The 19,383-nt window shown below is 45.9% G+C and overlaps 1 long non-coding RNA gene across 1 annotated transcript in view; it reads right to left on the reverse strand.

Annotated features, from left to right (window-relative positions):
* Window positions 1-446: 446 nt before the first annotated feature.
* The window catches only part of LOC146174928 (uncharacterized), a 61,362-nt gene continuing 42,425 nt past the window's right edge, over window positions 447-19,383 (reverse strand). Inside the window, exons 2-3 of the long non-coding RNA XR_014701700.1 lie at window positions 18,100-18,148; window positions 447-597 (exon numbers count right to left, since the gene is read on the reverse strand). This is a non-coding gene — a long non-coding RNA (uncharacterized LOC146174928). The remainder of the gene's footprint in view (window positions 598-18,099; window positions 18,149-19,383) is intronic.

A 19,383-nucleotide genomic window follows, 5' to 3' on the forward strand; every position in this document is an offset into this window, starting at 1 on the left:
CGAGGACGTGCGACGTGTGCATGGTGGGAGAATGTGCCACGTGCTCACGGCGCGAAGGCGTGCACACTGTGAGGACTTCTGAACCCGTGTGTGTGTGCGCCAAATTGCGTGCATAGCTATCAACATGCAGAGTGCATGGATGTGGGCACTCACTTAGTGCAAGGAATGAGTGCACTCTGAAGGTGCAAGACATTAGTCTGATCTCAGACGAGAGACATTCAGCATGGGAATGCTACCATGCTATGGCGATACTCTGCATGGTTGCAAGGCGCCTACATCACACCTCATGTTTGTGTTGCGCATAATCCTAATATGCCAGCTTTAGGCCTTGTGCAAGGCCTCAATCAGTGTCTGCTACAGTTATGACACAAAATGTTTTTCACAAATGATGCTCTCCATTAGATGAGTCAAGTGCAAAGAATGCAGCTTCCAAAGGATACATGTGGTCACCTGGATTGGCTTTATTGGCTGATACACCGTGGTCACAAAACATCTGCTTTCGGTCTACCAGGTTCGAGCTTGGATACAGGTTTGCTTCTTCAGCTGTTCTTGGCCTGTTGGATTCGAGCTTGGATAAAGGTTTTCACTCTGCGACGTCTGCCAAATGCAAAAAAAGGCAGGACTATATTCCGAAATCTGAAAATTCAGCTCAGTCTTTACAAAACATTCTCAGAAAGGGGGAAGTAGGTGCTCTATTATTAATTGATAACAATTCAAAAAGTTCCGATTCTGAACTACAGAAATCTGAGGAACTGACACAAGAATACAGGCTGTTCAGCATCAGTCCATCACAAAATATAATCCCTTAGTCGAACAGATATTTCAAGGGTCTTTAAAACATATCCTATCAATCAAAGACATTTGAGCACTCCTTCATGGAAAGCTACAATAACTAGAGTGAACAGAGCAGTGCAAAACTGGAGATTTAAATGGCCTTTGAGAAATAGAAGTGTGCATTGTAGGATATGGCTTAGCACATAGGGTTAAGGAATAAAACCAAATCTGAAATGAAAGATTATGCAACCCTACATTTATGATCATAGAAGGAAAACAAAATTGCACACAGAACAGTGCGGAAAGTATATCATCATTGCAACTTGTACAAAAACAGTTGATAACAGATCTTCAAAAGTGCATGAGTATTACTTGAGCCCAGCAGCAAATTATCGATTGCTATAGCGGGGGTACAAGAGCTTAAAGTGAGATGATGGAATCTTTCAATGGTGATCGAGAATGCCATGTAGAAGTCGTTCAACTCCCCCCAAGTTTACTAAAGGCTTGGTTAGGATTCATGACGGCCCCTCGGCCTTCCTTCCAATAAGGTCTTGAGAAATACCCTAACCACACCAGGCAGTGGAAACATTGCATAGGGATCAGGTTAACTGATATTCACAAACATGCCTTGACTAACACCTTTACTCCAAGCGGTCCTCGAGGCCCTTTTTTTAAATGAAGCTCCATTTGAATTGCTCATCGAGTGCATGAGAAAACCGAGAATCTATAATTGGCAATGACACTACTAAGGGGACACCTAGACTTCCACTTGCAAACATGGAGCATCGCAGCTTTCACACACTGTGCAGACTTCGTTCTATTGTATACCAAGCCTTTCATGAAAGTGGATACAATAAGGATTCACAGACACCCTCTCTGAAGCATTGGTTCGGAGAACCTCAATCTGACTCGAAAATACTGAAACATCGTCTCAAGTACGACCAAGACAAGCCTCCTAAGTTCCTGCGGCGGACGTTGAGCATGAATAACTATCGTCAGTTGCAGATTTCAATGCTGTAGTTGATCATCGCATTACACTACTGTGGTGTAGGCACATTTAAAGTCATCACCAGATACCTTAGCAACATTTCAGAGCATGCCGAGTGCCAAGTTGCAGAAAGCATTTGATGGCTAACAGCAAATCAAGCATGTGCAGTAGTTTCTGTGAACCACTCTGGACAGTAGTGTAATCGTGGGGAATGTCAAATTGTAAATAGGAAGACAGCGAGGTACCAGAGGTACAGTTGTGCCATGGAACACCTGTGCAGCACACATCAATGGCTTTCTGATTGCCTCAAATATACATGTATGCCTAGATGCAGTGCTGAAGGGGGGGGGGGGGGGGTCAATTCTGTCTTTTTAGCTGTGGAGAGATATTAGCAGTTGGTGAAAGGCATGGCTTTTCAAGTGCGTTTACAATTATAGCTCCTCGCTTGCTTGGAAACAGAAGCGGCATTTGCTACTGAAAAGTCAAATTTGTTGGCTCCGGTACATGCGCTATAACATACTTCTTTGCACCTCACATGGGCTCAACGCTCGCCGCTGAGCACTCAGAGGGCAAATATGCAACTAGGTTACTAGAGTTCCCAGCAGTTCGAGCAGTTTTCAATGCCTAAATCCTGTTTTACATGAGCCATATGTCGCTGGCAGGGAATGTTGGTAGTGTGAATTGTTTTCAGCCATTTTTTACAGCTTCCTTGTTCATGCAGTCTGCGAAACATCTTTTACTAGGCTGTGACATTTTTTTTAAGTCCAAAAGCGACTCAGGCTATGAGAAATGCTGCAGTGGAGGACTTCAGAAATTTCGACCACCTGAAGTTCTTTAACGTGCACTGATGTCAAACCGCACACGGGCGCCTTGCTTTTAGTCTCCATAGAAAAGCGGCCGCCACAGCCTACTAGCCAGTGACTCTTGAGGCAGCTTGTGGATGCTGTTCACAACGGCTTGACATTAGAAAATGAGTGTGTTACACGTAGTGGCATGCACTTTCCGGGCCAAATTTCGGCCTTATGGCCCATTCGGTTGGGGGGACGAGAGCAGAGGCGCCGAGCAGTACAGAGAAGTACAGGAGCACGCCGAGCGAGGGTGTAATTGTCCTCCCACAGGAACGCTCTCTGCGTGTCGAGAGCAGCGCGCCACGACAATTGTGACCGCATTTCCCTCCCCTGCATTCTCCGCCTGCCCGCAGTAGCAGCAGTTTCAACCCGAGGAGAAGCAAACACTCCGTGTAGAACTGCTTGCTTTGAATGCCTTTGTTCTCACAGCGTGGCGATCTGCCTCCTTTGGCCCTTTCGACGCCAGCAGTAACTCTCCAACCTGAGAAATTCTTTGCAGTCGCTATTTAGAGCGTCACCGACTCGAGAAAAAAACAACGATGGCGCGGATATAACGCTTTATGTCATGTGACTTCTTCTACACTCGCTTTAGACGAGGGAGCAACCGGGAGTGCATTCAGGTGCTCTCAGCGAAGGAAGAAACCTCCTCCTCTACCATTGGAAACCAGTGATTCTACACCTGCTCTACCACTGGAGGGCACCCGCGAAGTGCTCTCGAGGGCGCCCGCTCTCCCACTCGAATTCGCTATTAGTCTTGTCCCCGTATGCCACTTGCCGGAGTGGAGAAATATTTCTAAAGGGTATGTTGGAGGAAAAGCTGAAAAGCATTCAAGAATCTGAACTGAACCTTAAGTAGAGAAAAGACTGTTTTCTTCACTTTATGGAGCTGAAGTAGCGTCGAGTGGAGACATGTTTTTGAATTCGGCCACAAGGGTAAAATTTGAATTAACTATTCCACACGCAAAACACTCATGTCCTAATGTCAAGTCCTCTGAACATTCAGGAGCAAACTCGATATCCACAGGCTAGCAGAACATGTTTCCCAGGCTGCATGAAAAGGCAGCTGTGAAAAACAGCTGAAAACGCTTCATGTCAGGCAAAATGTCACTGCCGCTGTGATACTGTTCATGTAGAACATGATATATGCATTGAGAAATGCTCTGAAATTTAGTGACCAAATTTGTTTATTAAGGTTTGGTTTGAAGTTGCTGCTACACTTGATCTTTGACCTTGCAGGGCTCAGGGGCGAGGGAAGAAAATATGCGTGCTTCTTCGCTACTTATACACCCAAACCAACAAATTCAACTCGCTGATTTCATTTTCCAAAGCTGGGAGCCACAATGGTCACTGCACTTGAAAAGCCATGCCTTCTGCCTACCGTGAATATCTCTCCACAGAACAAGCGAACCAACCGCTTTGACAGCACCGTGTATCCGAAGACGTATATAGTACCCTGATGTGACAAGCAACCCATTGATGCCTGTAGCACAGATGTTGACATTGTTCAAAAGGCTCAATCGCACTACTAGTGGCCCCGGCTTCCTTTATACGTACTTGCTAAGACCAAAAATGGGAAGACTGCAAAAATGGGGGGGAGGCTGCGTTTGTGTACGAAAGGGGGAGGCGGGCTGCTACTTTCAGGCAGTGTCTGATGAGTCCTAATCTAAACATCCCAAGCATAAACACATGCAGCAGCAAGCATGCAATGCATGTCTAAAGGTGTGCGTCCCTCGAGTTATCTGCAGGCCGCCACCGAGCGTTCTGACTACGTCTCTATAGCCAACGCAAAACTGATCTGCATGCCCACCACCACAGTTTTCTCTCAGCACCATCGGAGCGCTGTTAAATTTTTTTAATGCAAAACCATAACTAGCCCTTTTACACGTAATTTCGTCCGTGACCGTTGTTGACTGCTTTGGTTCCGAAAGAAGAGCAATCACGCCTAAGTTGAGCATAGAGCAGCTCGGTAACATAAGGCATGCTGTTTAGCTCAATAAAAAGGATCAGATAACATAACATTTGGGCAAAGCCTTTAAACTAAAGTACACTGAGTGGCTGCCCTTAGCTGAGATCGAAAGTGAAGCCAGCAGAGCATCTATATCTACTGTGGCTGCATTAGCTGTGCATCGCTGCCTACAAGAAACGCAGTACACCAACTGTTTTCGCAGCCAGCGACACCTACTGTTGCTCGGCTAAAGTCTGCTTTGATTAATTTCTGCTTAACCAATGATGCCGATGGTGCTAGTATGGCCTGTGATGAAGATGTTCGAAATTATAATGCCGCTGCTGATTCCTCGGTGCCAGTTCCGCAAAAGCCATTCTTTGCAGGCCCTTATCGGAAGATTTAGGGCAGTGATCGTGCAATCAGAACTTTGGTCAAAAATTTGAAGTCTTCTAGAAAATCGGAAGGGTTGGCTGCAGGTATGTACGCAACATGCCTTCCCCACAAGTGAGTCCTTGTCTGTGGAAGTCACCAAGCAGAGCAAACTTGCTATTAGTCCTCAAATGTGTACCGTACCTCAGCACTAAGTAGGTTCTGAAACATTGCTCATATACAGTGACAACTTAAAATGTGCAGCACCACAGAAGTATGTGATGATCAATTACAGCACTGGAGTTAGTGATAGACCATGATTATGCATACTTGGTGTCAGAAGTTGGGATGTCAGGAGGGATGCCAAAGCCATACCCAGAAAAAATAATGTGCTAGAAGTTCTAAGTTAACCAGGGTTGACCTGGGCTGTCACTCAGCCAATGCTTCAGAACAGATCTGTGCATACTCACTGTATCTACTTTAGTAAAAAGCTTGTAAATCCGCAGAACAAAGCCCTCAGAGAGAGCAAATGATAAGATGTCAAGTGTTTACAAATTGAGTGCCAGTCTATGAGCCCTCAAGGTCGCATAACTGCCAATAAATGAAAAGCAGGCATTCAGGGCTGCGTGGAGTTGAAGTGAATGTATTCTTATGAAGTGAAGATTTCCTGTCACTATACTCAATCTCACAAGCTGTCTGCTGCACCTGACCCATTCGAGACCATATAGATTATAGTAGGTATTTGTGCTCTTAAGTGCCTCACCCCTTGAATTGGCCAGGGTGAAAGTAGGAGCACAATGACCTACTTGGACCCTTTGCAAAACTCAATGCGTCACATATCTTATGCAGCAAAATCCTTGTGAGATAATATTTTTGCACGTCCTGGGTTCACAGTCACGTGACACACGGGTGAAGTAGCCTATATGTCACATACACATATCTCCTAGATTTTTTTTTTTTTACAAAGGCATGCTGCTCAAACGACGGGATGCGCGGAAATGTAGTGCGCACCGATTCTGTGCGTTTGCAATTTTTTGTTTCCGTTCTGTTTCTTCCGATAGTTTGGTGGGGTGGCTGGTATGCAATGCGATGCGGGGATTCTAGAGTCGTAAGTCTGCTTTTTCGCAGCATGTCGCAGGGATGGTGCGTTTGCTTTCTGCAGTCAAAAAAAAAAAATGTGCGAGAGTACTTGCCGTGTGCGGGGCTGCATATGTATTGAGTACCAGAATGTGAGTTATTTGCGCACACGCACGCCCATACGCGCCCATAAACACGCAGTTTTGTAGTGGCGCAATAGAAAAGTAATTCTGTCAAGACAGAGCATCTTCTAAAGGCACGTAAACTTTGACATTTGGATTAAGCAATAGAATTATACAAGATGTCTCATATAAGGTTTGCTTTATGGGGTTTAACGCGCCAAAGTGACTCAGGCTTGTATCACATGAGGGGCTTAACTCAAGGTACAAAACCGGCCCATGTGCGGACACAGAAGCAGTCAAACCTTCGGTGCTACAAAAAAAAGCAAGCGTGCATACTGCTCTGTGCTTTGCCGAGGCAGCTCCAAGCCATCACTCACTATAAATGCATTATTTACGTTCACGGCGTAATACTATCTTCTATTTGGGAACTAGAGATTTGGCGTCAACATGTTCACCAAGGCTTGTTCCATACAGCGTATTTTAGTGGGCATACACTAGCGATTGTTTATATGCACTTTCCGAAAACAAAGCGATATAAGAAAATGCTTCTCGCTTTAAGAAAATGGTTAGTACGATTTGCAATAAAACGACTGAAGCGAATGAGAACCCCAAAGAATAAAATATGTAAAATTTTAGAAGAGAGTGTCCTTTTACGAGGCAATACTAATAGGCGCTCATTTGAACTAATGCACTACAAAAAGTGGATAGGCGTGTCGGAGAACTTGACATTCCCAAAATATTTCTCCCCAGTAGTCTACACGGCATCATAATAACAAGTACATCTACAGATTTCTAAATATCAAATATCTAGCTTTGCACTTCAAAGCTGCTTTGAATTATTGATGATATTCACTTATGTATCAACAACCACTTAACACAATGAAATGATTTGTAAAACGGTGCATACGTATATATAGTGAATAAAGTAAATTGATCTGACAGTACTACCCAGGTTCACATTTGCATTTAGACGCATGCCACCTGTTATAATAGTATGCCAAGCATCAAGAATACTCTAAAAGACAGCGAAAATTCTAAACAATCATATAGATTTCCTCCTGGTTTGGCGCAAATCATCCTAGTCGTAGCTTCAGATAAAATATGCTTCTGACAACAGCGTGGTGCGAGCACCATATATATGAGGCCTCAACTCATCGGCAAAGCGATTTCCAGACCCTTCAGGATCGGATGGGCCAATAAATATGCCAACTCATCACATCGGAGCACACTGTAAACGTTTGAGTTAAACTCGAGCGTTCACAATTAATACGGTCTAAAAAAAAAGAACCTGAAGTCATTTTAACAGCATTCAGCACACCTTTCAAAATATGTTCTACTCATAATATTTGTGGTTTCGAAAATCATATTGCTGATATGTTTAACAAATTTTACATAAAAATATTTTTGCGAGTTCTGTCCTTTTGAGGGAAAAGTTCATCTCGGCGGTTATACCAAAAGAAAGGAAATGTTTGAAGCCTAATACGTAAGCGTCCGAAGGCAGGTAATTGAGCTTCAGTGAAAGCATGTCTGAGCTGATTCATCTGGGTGGATTATTGTTTTGCTTAGATACAAAAGTGATCTGAAGATTAATTATATTTCATTTTACACTAGTAAGTTTGTTTTACAATGCACCAATTTACTTCGTGTGATATTAAGAAGCTCTACTAATATACGCAGCAATCAGTCTACACACAAGTCGAGAAAATTTTCGCTTAGGCGGGTTCTCTTTATTTTGTTTATATAATACTGCGGAACATATGTGGTCCAAAAAGGAAATGCGGATAGCCAAACAATTTCAATACGGCATACACTTTGTAAAGTGAAAAAATGTTTTAACAATTAAGCAAAACATTTAACGAAAAGTTTCGGATACATTGCGCTACATTGCATTTATTTTTTTTTTAAAGTACTGTGCTCACCGTCCTTTCAAAAATATTACTGATGGAAATAGATTCAGGCAATAAATTCCACTCGTTAATTGTGCGCGCAAAGTTGAAATATTTGAACAAATTTGTTTTCGCGAAGTACGGTGTTAAAGCAAGGATTCGTGTCGTTGACGGTGTAACATAGGATGATGAACAAATCTTAACTTTCCTTAAAGAAGTGAATGAAGGAACACTAGGCGAGCAATTTTGTCTCTTATTTCAAACGTGTTAGCATTGTTTGGTATTTAAAGCAGATGGGTAGTCAGTCCCCTTGAATTTGCTATAAGAGAATTGCAAAGCCCGTCTTTGTATATTTTCGACTTTCACTATATCTGGTGTTTGGGTCCCAGACAACACCAGTGTGCTCAAGTTTCGGCGTGATCAGGGAATTCTTGGCTAGCAATTTTGCACTGCTGGGCGTTCCTTTGAGCTTGTGTCTTAAAAGTCGGTTTTATTAGTAAGGCTCATCAGAAGTAATAATATGGACGGTCTAGTTTTGCTTTCAAAAATTTTAATCACCTAGAAATTTGAATTTTGAACTTTTTAACTAGGAGTGTTTGAAACAGAATCAGCAAACGCAGGGAGGCTGTGTTTTCTTTTTTTCATACGCGCGAGCGACGTTTTACCATCCCTGATCGTTTACACCATGAGGAAATTTCATTTGAATCATTCTTTAGTACCATGTGGTCAGCGCCAGAGTGGATTGGTATGTAAATCATGCAGGCGACGCGCAGGTCCACAAATATTGCATGCTGTTCATCTGAAGCCTTATTACGCGAGTTATTGTTCCTGGTGTATAAAATTTTTAAGTCCATGCTGTTCTGTTTATTTCGGAATAATGAAGTGATGTTTTCTACGGGGATAAGAATGCCGCTAAACATTCAAAGCTCTATTGATGTTTTTAGCAGCCGCCGGCACGCGGCGTCATGACTAATTCTGGCCCGCATATCAATCCTGTATTTTTTGGTTCGTCATGCTCGTTGTCGCGCAGGATGCGCCGAGATGCATATCGAAAATTCTAGCCACTCACGTGTGTTTCTGCAATGTTCGAGGTTGCGCTAGCCATCTTTTGCGCCTTTATCTCGGTGTTTCTTAGCCGCCTTTAAATTGAGCGTTGGGAGATGCGACGGGTATTCTCGGTTCGACCACCAGAGAGCGCGTTTGTTGCTATCGCCGCAGAGGAGTTGTTTAGTTTTGTTGCTAGTGCAAGTCAGCCCAATAAAGAGTTTCTTTAGTGCGCTCCTCGACTCTCCGTTTGTTGTCATCGGCCTTGTCACCATGACGTGAGAATATTTACTTTTTTTCTATGGTATACAACATACTTGTTAACATTCAGGCATAAGTAAAAACTATATAACTATGACCACACGACACGCATATAAATTTCGTTTGATAGCAACGACTGGAAACATTTCTAGCGCCAAACAGTTTTCAGCTGTAGCATTATGCTGGGCTTGAAATTTTAGTGTGATGTAATGAGGCCAAATCAAAGCGAACTAATAAGAATTGTTCACCAACAACTATCAACGTCGACGCTGGCATATATGCGGCATGGTGCGTTTCGCTATACAGTAGAGCTAGAATAATGAACTGATGAGCCTTAAAAAGGGTGCTGCATCTTAGGACTGGTCTGGCTGTAGGTGGTGGTCAACAGTCTATGACGTGCAGTGACCTTTCCAGCTCAATATACTAATCGCCTTTGTGATGCCGGTTCGAGCTAGAAACAGTGATCTCCCAAGCCTCTATTTCCGTGAGGTTCCAGCGAGATGGTGAAGGGCTAAGAAAACCTGGAAAGGGAATTTGCGAGCCTGGAGCTGTCTGCTTGTAGGTTGTTAAGTAAACAGGGAGATGGTGGATTATAGAAGAGTGTTTGCTCCCTGTAGTGGAGCTCGAGCGTAATATCATCTTCCTGGTTATTCAACTGCAAATTATTTGTGTTGGTCAGCTGGAAAAACGTTTCAAGTAATTATTAACATCATTTTGAAGCCATGCCAGAGGTTCACTTGCGAAATAAACATTAAAGTTGTCTGCGTACTTGATTATTTTAGGAGAGTTAGGTATTCTAAAACGGTTATTTACGTATATTATGAACAACTGCGGGCCACGAATAGACGCCTAGGGGGCGCCGTTAGTTACCTTTGCGCGCGATGACATTTCCCGGTTTAGAATAACATACGGATACCGATCGGATAAGTAACTGTGTACAAAATCTAGTGCACTTCCGCCCACCCCATGCTTATTTAGTTTACATAAAAGGATGGTGTGAGACACACACTCAAACGCCTTCTTCAAATCGAGATGGCATGTTTAATATCTCGTAATACTACGTTCGTCGATCTGTATGTTCTAAACCCATATTGCATGTCGTTTATTAGAATATATTTATTGAAAAAGAATTAGAGTATTTTCAAGACACATTCAAATACCTTACATTTCGTACTCTGTTAAATCACGGAAGTCATTTTCGCATCCCGTTAACAAAATGCTTGCAAGGTTATTTTCGCTTTACTTATTTCAAACAGGTCACGAGATATAGCAGATTTTGCGCACTTTATTGTGTCGTTTACGGGTCTTGAGAGCAAAATATTGTTATATACATGCCATCGCAGAAGGCAGAAGACGAAGAATACGAACAGAGACAGAAGACGAAATGATAGGAGTGGTTGGTGGTATACTCCGTTTCATACATCAGGTGACGCAGCGAAAGCTGCGCAAGTAGTCCGCAAGCAAAAAAAGAAAGGAGGGGTATCACTACGCGCTCGCTTTGTGGTCAAGTGGTTTCTGCGAAAATGGGCTCTATAACGAGCTTACACGTTTGCAATAACTTGCTTCGCATGCCTGGACATCTTCGCAGTGCGGATCTTATAGAAAACATGTGCACCGAAGAATCATTTTCTCAAAAAGAGATGCGCAGTGCGAAGGGCACTGCCAGCGCCATCTAGTGGCGCAGTGGCAAGGTTGCGGGGCAGCGAAAACGCGAAAAGAGCGAGAACGACATAAAAAACGTACAAATTCACCGAATCCGATTCTTGCTCCCTAAAAAGGTGCTCTTTATGAAGATGATGGCAAAGTGTAAGATTATTAAGCTTGCAGACAAAATAACTGTAAGATGAGGATTATTGATCAGATCAGCAGAACTCGATTAGCAGGACTCGGCAGATCAGCGGCGAGCCCAGCAACAGCGAACACCGTCAGGTCCAACACGCTCAGCGATCACGATTCCACTGCCTAGAATGTTCCTCGTGTACTTCTTCCTCTTCACAATTACCCGCGGGACGAAGAGGAGACATCCTGGCGACTTACGGCGTGAGCAAGACGGCAGGGTCGTAATAGGGTTTAAGGCGCTGGACGTCAACAATCTCGCGTCCGCGCCGGCGTAGATCATGAGACGGCGTAAGAGGTTCCACCACATAATTAACCGGAGAGGTGCGCTTCAGAACTCGGTATGGGCCATGGTATTTAGCAAGAAATTTTGAAGACAGTCCAGGGGCATTGGAAGGTATCCACAGACGCACAAGAGGGACAGACGAGAAGTCCTGTGTCGAGTGTTGGTTGTCATGGTTGGATTTATGGCGGTATTGGGTGTTAGCCGTGAATGCGCGGGCAATTTCTCGACAGTCTTCCGCATGCTGGGCTGCTTGAGACGCAGGAGTATACTGTGGTATGTCTGGCTGATACGGGAGTATGGTGTCGATTGTAGCAGAGGGGTGGGTAACGGTAGCAACTCTCCAGTGGAACGTTGAGGAGATGGCTTGCGACGTTGACAGGTGAGGCATGAGCGAACGTACTTGGGTACGAAGGTGCACATGCCCAGCCAGTAGTAACGCAGCTGGAGACGAGTGTATGTCTTGAAGACACCCGCGTGACCGGATTGTGGGTCAGAGTGGAAATAGTCACAGATTTACGAACGTAGCTGCCGGGGAATAACTAGCAACCACTTGCGGCCATCTGCGCAGTAGTTGCGGCGGTAGACGAGGTTATCACGAATGGCGAAATGGGAAGCATGGCGGCGGAGAGCACGCGATGGAGAAGCAGCTGTAGGATTGGAGATAAAATCTAGAAGAGAATTTATCCAAAGATCGTGCCGCTGCGCTGACAGGCATGTCATTGATGTGAAGCGATGGCGGGGAAACGTCGGAAGAGGAAAGGCTCGCGACCTCAGCTGTAAGAGGGCAGCGGGAAAGTGCATCGGGGTCGTGATGTTTGAGGCCAGAGCGGTAAATAACGTGGACATCATATTCCTGAAGGCGAAGAGCCCATCTTGCCAGTATGCCGGACGGGTCTTTTAGTGAGTAAAGCCACCAAAGGGCATGGTGGTCCGTCACTACGTCAAAAGGGCGGCCATAGAGGTAAGGGCGGAATTTAGTAAGAGCCCAAATAATCGCTAAGCACTCTTTTTCCGTGACAGAGTAATTGGATTCAGCCTTCGGGAGTGTACGGCTAGCATAGGCGACCACATATTCAGTGTAGCCTGATTTGCGCTGTGCGAGCACAGCGCCGAGACCAACAACACTGGCTTCCGTGTGGACCTCGGTAGGCGCTGTGGGGTCGAAGTGACGTAGGACAGGCGGTGCCGTGAGGATCCGGCGTAAAGTATTGAAGGCATCGTCGCACATTGGCGACCACGACGAAAGGTTGGAACTGCCGGACAGACGGTCTGTCAAGGGAGCAGCAATTGAAGCAAAATTTCTAATAAAGCGGCGAAAGTAAGAGCACAGCCCGAGTGAGCTACGTAGATCTTTGATGGATGTCGGTTTGGGAAAGACTGCTATGGCACGAAGTTTGGCAGGATTTGGAGATACACCTTCTTTGGAGACAACGTAATCAATAAACCCCCATCTTACATTTGGTGGAGCTGCCGGTTAAGATCTATCCTCTCGCCCTGGAACTCCGCAGTCGCACATTACCACCTCCTGCGATGCCTGAAGACGTTACCCACCAATCCGTACAAGTTGGCTCGGCCATTATCTTCCCCGCACCTCCACCAAATGTAAGATCGGGGTTTACTGATCAGATCAGCAGGACTCGATCAGCAGGACTGGGCAGATCAGCGGCGAGCACAGCAGCAGCGAACACCGTCCGGTCCAACACGCGCAGCAATCACGATACCACTGCCTAGATTGTTCCTCGTGTACTTCTTCCTCTTCACATAACTATTACTTCCTCTCGTATAAAGCAGGCACTATTTTTTATCGCGTATTCGGAGAGCGCAAACAAGAGCTGTAGCTTTGGTAGTGTTGCACTTGATGTATGAAACGGAGTATAGGAGAAGGCTGACTCTGCTGTGTTTCTGTGTGCCGTGGGCTGTGTCATCTTGGACTAACCTTCTTGGACAAACCTTGCCACGTATAATCTCGGTGGAGGTGACTAAAAATCCCCCTGTGCATAGATAAGTCCATTTACGCAGCGAAAAGCTGAATTTGCGACGTTCCCGCCACCTACCTGGGATCAAAACATTAGCAACCGCCACTATGACCTCTAAGGCAGCTCCTACCACCGCAACAACACTGCTCAGCCACCCGTCCTCGAGAAAATCCGCCCCCTTGCCATCTTTAATGGCGAAGATAAGACAGATGTTGACGATTAGCTGGATGAATACGAGCGCTGCAACATGAACAATCACTGGGACGCGACCATCAAGCTGACGAATCTCAATTTCAATTTGGCGGGAACCACTCGCACGTTGTTCCAAAATCACGAGCACGAGCAGGTCACCTGAGAAATTTGCAAGCAGAAGCTTCACGACTTGTTCGGGAAGCCTATTGGACAGATCTCACAGCCAAAATCAAACTTTCGTCTCGCGCCCAATCCCCCACTTTGCATACGTTCAAGACGTGATCGCGTTGTGTCGCAAGGCCAACAGCTCCATGCTGGAAAGTGAAAAGGTAGGGAACACCCTCAAGGTCTTCGCAGATGACGCGTTCAACATCCTCTTCTGCATGGATTGCTCTACCGTCCACTCGGTGCTTCGAATCTACCGAAGTTTTGAGGAGGCTAAAGAACGACGTCTGGTACATCGCTTTGAGCGCCTTCCGAACACGACGGCTACATCATCTTGAGATGATCTGGCCCCTCTTTAACAGCCTTCTCATTCCTCAGCCATAACTCGGATCGTCAGGCGAGAACTCGAGGCCTTAGCTCCTGCACCACTCCATCTCCACTGCACGACACCGTGGCCATGATACAGGCTGTTGTCCGCCAGGAACTTGCCAACGTCGGTCTTTTCTCCAACACCGTGCCGCCCTCGTCCCCATGGCATATTGTTCCTGTAGTGGCTGCTGAAACCACAAGCCAAGCTCACCCACGTCGCTACGTTAGCCGCAATCCTACAGAGTGGCGAACCTCAGGCGACAGACCAATTTGTTTTTTTTGCTGTCGAGGCGGCCACACTTCACGTTATTGCCGCAGCCGTACATTTCCCTCCCTTCGTTCTTATTACAGCGCTATCAATCGGACCACTACGGACCTCGACGCTTCCCTGGCCAACCTGAAGAGCTTCGCTCACATATGATGGGCCTGTACACTTCTATTCTCACCCAGATGTACCTCACACCGAAGCCGTTTCCAGTGTCCTTCGTTCCAGCGATGTCCATCTCCGCGGCCTCGTCGATCCCTTTCTCTGGTGCCTTGTCGCAGCTCCTCCTCATCATACGCCGGCACCTACTCAGGAAACTAGAGAATGCAGCGCCCGGAGTGACGCTGCATTACCGACATGGACTGTCAACTCGGAACTGAACCCCGCACCCAGACGTAACCGCATCGATATTCTTGTGGACAGAGTCTTAGTTTCTGCCCTTATTGACACTGGCGCCCCATTTCCGTCCTCAGTTCCTCGCTTCGTCAACGCCTCAATAAAGTTCTCACACCCGCTTCCTCATCTACCGTTCGTGTTTCTGATGGCAATACAGTTACTGTGATTGGTATGTGTACTGCGAGAATTACCGTTGCCGACCGCCACATCCCTGTACTCTTTACAGTCCTCGCCAGTTGCCCTCACGGCATTAAATTAGGACTTGATTTTTAACTGCACATTCGGTGCTAATTGACTGTTCCTCTGGACTGCTTCATCTAGACCTACCATGCTGTCCTGACAAACAGGCTTCTGAAACATCAACGCTCCGTCTCCGCTCCGCTACATTTATTTTCCTACCAACAGAAGCTGCAGTGTGCGTGCTGATGTCGTCTTTCCCCTCAGCTTCTGATGGCGACTACGTTGTTTGCCATAACCGACGTGACTCTGTAGCGCAGAATCGCTCTCGCTCATAATATCGGCCTGTTTGTCTACGTTCTTCATGAAGGAATTAGTCTCGCCCAACTGTCCCCACTGTTTGACATCATGCTGGCCGCTCTTATACCTTACCCTACTGCTAGAGTGTCGAAAGAACCTGCACCGTCCCCACCTCCGGAGGCCCGCCTACGAGGATTTGTGCTACAGCACTTACGAGCCTGCTGACTTCGTTCAGCGATATTTTTTATTTTGATGACCGCCCCTTGGAATAAACATCCCGCGTTACATATCGCATAGATACCGGAGGCGCCGGCCGAATTCAGAGACACCCTTACCGAGTCGAAATTTCTGAATGTCGCATCATACAAGATGAAGTAGACAAGGTGTTGACAAGAAACATTATAGAGCCCTCGAGGAGCCCCTGGGCGTCCCTTGTCGTGCTTGTTAAAATGAAAGATAATACTTGGAGGTTCTGCGTTGACTACCGACAACTCAACAAAATTACAAAGAAGGACGTTTATCCACTTCCCAGGATAGATGCTGCCCTCGACTGCTTGCACGGTGCCAGCTATTTCTCTTCCATGATCTTCGTGCCGGTTATTGGCAGTTCGCAGTCGACGAACGGGACCGAGAGAAGACCGCCCTCGTCATTCCCGATGGCCTGTACCAGTTCAAGGTGATGCATTTTGGCTCGTGTAATGCGTCCGCCACATTTGACGCATGATGGAGTCTCCTGTGCGGCTTGAAATGAGCGACGTGCTTGTCCTATCTCGATGACGTCATTATATTTTCTTCTACGTTCGAGAGTCATCTACATCGCCTTGATGTCCTTCTTGGAGACTTCCGAAGAGCTGGCCCTCAGCTGAACTCGAAGAAGTGTAGCCTTTGGCCGACGTGAACTCAAAGTGCTCGGACACTTGGAGGACGTCCGTGGCGTTCAACCCTACCCCGACAAAATTCGGGCTGTAAGTGCATTTGCTACACCCCTCTGTACCAGTGACGTGCATAGTTATCTTTGGCTTTGATTCTGTTTAAGGAGGTTTGTCCTGAAATTCGTGGAGACGGCTCGTCCACTCACCACTCTTCTGAACGACGATGTTCCCTTTCGCAAGAGTCACGAAAAATCGCAAGCCTTTTCTGCGCTCATAGCGAGCCTCACCAACCGGCCCGTCCTGGCACACTTCAACCCCATGGCACCAACGGAGGTTCGCACAGATGCCAGGTGTTACGGTATTGGTGCCATTCTCGCCTAACAGCAAACGGGACGCACTCGCGTCATTGCTTATGCCAGTCGCCTGCTTACTGCGGTTCAGCAAAATTATTCAGTCACAGAACGCGAATGTTTAGCCCTCGTGTGGGCCATTACGAAGTTTCGCCCTTACTTGTTTGGCCGCCCGTTCTCCGTTATCACCTACGACCACGCTTTGTATTGGCATTCTACGTTGAAAAACCCTACTGGTCGCCTGCGGCGGTTAGCTCTCCACCTTCAGGAATACACCTTTTTGGTCGTCCACAAGTCCGGCCGGCTGCAACATGATGCCGATTGCCTGTCCCACAACCTGGTAGATACGGCGCCTGAAAGCGAGTGTGACGATCACTCATGTGTGTTGTTCATCTCTGGCCTTTCAAACATTCGACATGAGCAGCACTTAGATCGCAAGATTCGAAGATCCCAGTCTTCAATATCCTGTGCAATGTCAATGACAACAGCACTGTGGCCACTCTTCTTTCGAACTAGCACTTTTCCAATCGCATACCCTGCGGTTTTCGTCCAATGGCTTGATATCGATAACCGGCTGTGAGACAGTCTTGTCGATTTTTCGCACATGAACAACTCTGGAGGTTCATTCTTGAAAGCATATAGCTTTGCAAATCAGGCATCCTGAAGCTCATGAGTGGCGAAGCGGCCGTGTTTTACATGGCTTCGCTGGGAGCCGATCAAGTGCAGTGATAACTTGCTGTGCCTGAGGCTGAAATTCAATTTTAGGGGCTAACTCTATGATCTTCTCCAGCAAGGTCTTGTTTTGAGCTTCTACAATGCCGTGAAATTCAATGTTGAAGCGACGGCTACGCCATTTTAATTATCAACATCATGCTTTATCTTTTGCAGTTCAGTGGACCAGTGAGCTTATTTTATCCTACACCCAAGTTTGGCCAGTTTTTGTCACTCTTTCTTGAGCAAGAAGACGAACATAAAATTCATCAAACTTGTCTGATAGGGACCTTACGCGAGATTCAAGTTCAACTGCCATCTTAGGCACGTTTAGGAGAGAATCATGTTTAACTTCAATTGCTAGCATGTGCAGTTCTAAGGCGCTTTCCACACTTGCTTTCTTCAAGTCCTCATCGTTATGCGGGCCTTTTCAGCATCAGTCACACTTCCATAATTTTTAAATAATCCCCGTTTGACCCCGCCGTGTTTCATCACGTATACTAGAACATGCACAGAGATGAAATTCAAATTTGCATTCAGAGCATGTCATATGCGGATCTTTACCGGGAATGGGCAATCGGGCATGCACACCAACGTGCCATTAGCAAAGCCTGGACCGAACAGTACAATAATCAAGAAAATTTTGGCGGCAGCAGCATACGCACGGTAACCAGAACAGACTGCATATAATCTGAACCAAAATACAAATACACAGAAGAGAGGCTCAGAATCCGCACAAAAGCAGAACGACGCCCCACTGAGCGCTTGGTGCCGGTTGCCACTTTTGGCGCTGCTGCAACGGCGATGGGTATACGTGAATTGGACGAGTAGTCATGGAAAAAAAACTTTCAGGTTATATTAAGATGGTATGAAATTTGATGCAGGCTGACCGGCACCGTACACTTGTCCCTGAGTTTCTAGGGCACCGGGCCGCGGAAACTGTAAATACGCAGAAGAGAGGCTCAGAATCCGCACATGTGTGTCAATGTCGCCACTGCCAAATTAGGAACCCTATCATTACCATCAGCCTGATTATAGTAATTGCATGGAAAGGGCCTCTACATATCCTTCAAAGTAACTATAGGCTGGCACTGTCCAATCTGTATGCATCTTATCCTTTCTAACTGAATATCATTCCCCTTAACTTTCTGCTTTCTTTGCTACACTTGTTTTGCCTTGGGATTCACTCTACAGCCATTACGGACCATCCGTAATCAAGCGTCCGTAGAGCGAGAAATTGGGCATTGTGGTACTGGTTCATCGTGAAGGAAGAATAGCGCAGGAAAATACGAGACACTTGAAGGAACACGCCATGAGCGTGTACTAGCAACAAAGGCGTTTATTTCAACGCATCGGAATAAATACGGAGCGAGGAAAACGTGACAAAAAAGTGAACAAAATCTGCAGATTAAAAATGGCAATCTAGAAAATAAGTTTATTGCTCCGTCAGCGCAAGGGATGCCTCACTGATTCAGCGATCTGTCTTGACAATGTGGTATGCTTCTGCATTTTCCCGGGTACTCTAATCATGATTAGCAAAGATTATTGTTGTCTGGTCCAGGTGTGCTTCGCAAGATTTATCAGTTTCCCGGCGCTTTCTCACATGGCATACGAGATATGTGCCTATGCCCTTCTTCATATCTCTGCGGTGTTCCTTGAGCCGCATATTTATGCAACGGCTAGTTTGGCTGATGCATACAGCACCGCATGACGCAGGAATTGTTTAAACTACATTTTTCCCGCAGGCTACTAACCGCTTTGTATGCTTAATGTCACGATTTCTTTGCGTGCTCGCGCTTTTTCATTTATCGGTGGTCTTTTTTTTTTGCGGCTTGACAAATTTCGCTGAGTTTTTTGGGCGCTTAAAACAAGATTTAACCTTGTAGCGAGCGGCCACACTTTTAAGCCCATGAACATTGTTGGGAATATAAGGAACAAATGCAAGTTTTCTGTGCTGTCTATCCTCTGGGGAACGCTTAGATTTTCCACATGCATCTTTATCCAATCTTGCCATCTTCTCGCAGGCCCAGGTATTAACATGATGCGGATAGCCAGCGGTTGACAGCCAGGAGACATGTATTTCGAGTCTTGCCTTTACTACATGGTAATAGGACATGAATAATGAATCGCTTAGTCATGCTTCAGAGGAGCATTATTCAAGTCCTGTCAACATT

This window comes from Amblyomma maculatum, chromosome 11, assembly GCF_055883805.1.
Source record: "Amblyomma maculatum isolate TAMU_Amacu chromosome 11, ASM5588380v1, whole genome shotgun sequence".
NCBI classification, from domain to species: Eukaryota; Metazoa; Arthropoda; class Arachnida; order Ixodida; family Ixodidae; genus Amblyomma; species Amblyomma maculatum.